The following is a 4,307-nucleotide window of genomic DNA, read 5'->3' as shown; positions in this document are numbered from 1 at the left end:
TAGCGCATGCCTGTAATTCTGGCTACTTGGAAGGCTAAGGCGGAAGGATTGCCGGAGCCCAGCAAGTCGAGGCTGCGGTGGCCAGCAACGGCCACTGCACTCCAGTCTGGGTGACAGAGTGAGACTCCAACTCAAAACAAAAACAAAAACAAAAACAAATCGTTGTTTGGATATATACCCCACTTTCAGCCATTGTTATTGTTGATTATTTTTATTTCTTGTCCTTGTATTTATCAAATTTTTTTTTTTGAGACAGGATCTTGCCCTGTCACCCAGGCTGGAATGCAGCAGCGATGCAATCGTACCTCACTACATCTTTGTTAGGGCACAGATAGGATGAGGATGGATGGATGGATGGAGAGGCAAGGGAAGTCGCAGCACTGCCAGAGCCGGTGTGCCAGAGGTGTGCGCTGGCAGCCCAGAGATCCGAGTAATGCAAAGAATTGCAACACACAAAGAGGTGAAAGAAGAAAAGATTTTTTTTAAAGAAAAGTTCACTCCCCACAGACAGGAAGTGTGCCTACACTCTAGGTGAGTGTGGCCCTGTAACCCCCTCAAGCCCCGGCTTAAATCCCTTTCCTTGGAGATGTTGCAATCAGTTAGACGTGACTATCCTGACTTCCTTATCGACCACCTGCAAATGTCTTGGAAACTCTGTGACACAGAGACCCATTAATGTCTGTCCATATTATCATAGCACCTAGAGAAGGGCGTGACAAGGATTCTAATGCTCCTGTACCTTCCCAAAGGACATTCCTTAGAGCTAATGGAGAGTGCACTTCCCCCTATCTCCCATGCATTCCCAGTGGGTAGCTTCAGGCGATCCTTGACTTCCCTGTAGATAGCACCTAATTTACTGGAAGATCGAATCCCCACCTGCTTCCCCTCTGAGGGGTCACAAGTCCTGCAACTGGCATAACTTTTGTAATTACAAGTTTTGCAACTTCTACAATCCTTGCCCAATGCATGATGCCTTAGGCCTTGTAAATCCCCTTTACTCTAGGCAAGCTTGATTGCCACTATGAGATGCCTCTGGTATCAGGAAGTCTGTGTTTCTGAAAGGACAAAGTTGGCAAAGTTAATCTTTATCCAAAGTATGCATTTCTCCAAAACATAGCTTCTACTTTCTCATCATTGTATTAGCGTTTAGGAACAAGATTAAAAAGTGCATTTCCCGCTCTCAGTCTGTCCTTTCAGTCTTGTGCTCAAGGAATCCTCCTGCCTCAGCCTCCCAAGTAGCTAGAACTATAGGCACACACCTCCACATCTATTATCACAACTTTGTCAATGAATATATACTATTTTTATTTATTTATTTATTTATGTATTTATTTTTTTGAGGTGGAGTCTCACTCCGTCACCCAGACAGGAGTGCAGTGGCCGCTCCCGACCACCGCAGCCTCAACCTGCTGGGCTCCGGCAATCCTTCCGCCTCAGCCTTCCGAGTAGCTGGAATTACAGGCATGCACTACTGCACCCGGCTGATATTTTTATTTATTGTAGAGATGAGGTCTTGCCAAGTTGCCCAGGCGGGTCTTGAACCCGCGGGCTCAGGCAATCCACTCACCACAGCCTCCCAAAGGCACGGGATTACAGGCTAAGCCACCAAGCCCAGCTATTTTATGATCAGTAGTAAAGTGCTATTATAATTGAAGAAAAAAATCTTAGAATAGCACTGCAAAACTTGTTTGAGTACATCTATATAGTATTATTTATAGTACCATATTGCTTTATGGATTCTATAAAGCAAAATATTTGCAGTCAGTAAAATAATGTCTTGAGCTGGGTGCGAATGGCCAATGACTCTAATCCCAGCACTTTGGGAGGCGGAGGTAAGAGGATTGCCTGAGCTTAGGGGTTCGAGACCAGCCTGGGCAAGTTGGCGAGACCTCGTCTCTATAATAAGTCAAAAAAATTAGCTGGGTGTGGTGGCACATGCCTGTGGTTCCAGCTACTTGGAAGGCTGAGATGGAAGGATCGCCTGGGCCCAACAGGTTGAGGCTGTGGTGGCCATGAGCATGCCACTGCACTCCAGCCTGGATAACACAGTGAGACTGCAACTCAATAAACAAACGAATAAATAAAATAATGTTTTGCCAGGCGCAGTGGCTCACACCTGTAATTCCAACACTTTGGGAGGCAGAGGCGAGAAGATTGATTGCCTGAGCCCAGAGGTTCGAGACCAGCCTGGGCAACATGGCAAGACCTCGTCTCTACAATAAATCAAAAAATTAGCTGGATGCAGTGGTGCACCCCTGTAGTCCCAGCCACTTGGAAGGCTGAGATGGAAGGATCACTTGAGTAGGTAGAGCTGTGGTGGGTGGTCATGAGCATGCCATTGCACTCCATCTTGGGTGACAGAGTAAGACTCCAAATTAAATAATAATAATAATGTGTTTACAGAAATGCAAATAAAACAACACCCCATATTGTTAAATTATCAGATTAGAAAAAAGGTTATTAACTCACAGGCATTGACCAGAATTTAGGGACTTTGTGTGAGAATGCAAATTGATACCTTTTTGTCAAGCAATTGAAATAGATCAGGATTTAAGATAGGCATTGCAGCAGGGAGATGTCTCATGCCTGTAATCCCAGTAATTTCAGCATTTTGAGAGGTTGAGGCGGGAGAATTTCTTTTTTTTTTGAGTTGGAGTCTCACTCTGTCGCCCAGACTGGAGTGCAGTGGCCGCTCCCGGCCACTGCAGCCTCGACCTGCTGGGCTCCGGCGATCCTTCCACCTCAGCCTTCCAGCTGGAACTACAGGCACGCACCACCACGTCCAGCTAATTTTTTTTGTTGTTGATTTATTATAGAGATGAGGTCTCCCCAAGTTGCCCAAGTGGGTCTCGAACCCGCGGGCTCAGGTAATCCACTCACCTTGCAATCCCAAAGCGCTGGGATTACAGGCTGAGCCACCAAGTCCGGCTTCACCTATGGTTTTCAACTTTCTCCTAAGTTTTTTTTTTTTCTTTTCTTTTCTTTTTTTTTTGGGGGGTCAGAGTCTCACTCTGTTGCCCAGGCTGGAGTACAGTTGCACAATCACAGCTCACTGCAGTCTTAATCTCCTAGGTTCGGGTGATCCTCTGCCACAGTTGTCTGAGTAGGTAGGATTACAGGTGCGCACCACCACGCTCAGCTAATTTTTGAATTTTTGTAGAGATAAGTTCTTGCTATGTTGCTTAAGCTGGCCTCGAACTCTTGGCCTCAAGCCATCCTTTCAGTTGTCTCCCAAAGTGCTGGGATTGCAGGCGTGAACCACTGTTGTGGGTCAGTTTTGTGTTTTGTTTTCCTCCCAGAAACAGATTCTTCTCTGCTTCCCAGCTGGAGTGCAGTGGCTATTCACATGTTCCATTGATTGTAAGCATCATAGGGTACCGTAGCCTCAACCTCTGGGTTTCAGTGATTAAGTTTTTTTGTGATGTAGATGCTGCTATTCCAGGACCACACTTTGAGAACCACTGCCTTACAAACTACCATTTTCTTAAAAACCTCCATCGCTTTCCGTGCATGGCAGGCGGGGTATGGTATGGTATGGTCAGAGTCATGGGTAGTGAAAGTATTCACCTATACGGTTATGAGCTAAGAAAGGTAGGCTTACTAAGGGAAAGATACTTTGTGAAGGGCACAACATGCAGGATAACAACAACAGCAAATACATCTACTATCTGCTGCAGAGTAGTGACCTGAGGTTCTTCCCAGTAGAGTTTGACCATCTCGTAGGTGAGTTTTAGACTTCCCATCATGTATTTGGGCTCCTGTCATGCAAATGAGATAGTTCTGATTGGTTGATGCTTGACTTTGATTGTAACCCGGTTATGGGCCTGCAGGAGGCTATTCAGCCCTTACAATTCTTGTAATCATTTTCTCTCTTTTTTTCGAGTAGGTGTCTCACTCTGTCGCTCAGGCTGGTGTGCAGGTGGCACGCAGCCGGAACTACAGGCATGCACCACCATGCCTGGCTAATTTTTTGATTTATTGTGGAGACGAGGTCTCGCCTTGTTGCCCAGACTGGTCTGGAACCCCTCAGGCAGTCCTTTCGTCTCAGTTTCCCAAAGTGTTGGGATTACAGGCGTGAGCCACCACATCCGGGCCACAATTCTTGTAATCTCATTCTGAGATTTCCATTCTCAAAACAATTTACCCAATTGATGCTTGCCTGATCGGGCCTCATGTTCCTCCACATTACCCTGTGTGTTATTTTGGTTCTCATCTTAGCATGACTGTCTGAAAAAGGACCAGGCAAATCCAGTGAGTGTAATGATGGGTAAGAAGGCAGAGGGCAGCCGGGCTCGGTGGCTCAGCCT

The sequence above is a fragment of the Carlito syrichta genome, unplaced genomic scaffold (genome assembly GCF_000164805.1).
Source record: "Carlito syrichta isolate Samal-C Ts95f unplaced genomic scaffold, Tarsius_syrichta-2.0.1 Scaffold315175, whole genome shotgun sequence".
In the NCBI taxonomy this organism is placed as follows: Eukaryota; Metazoa; Chordata; class Mammalia; order Primates; family Tarsiidae; genus Carlito; species Carlito syrichta.
Note: the sequence above shows the minus strand (reverse complement) of the source record.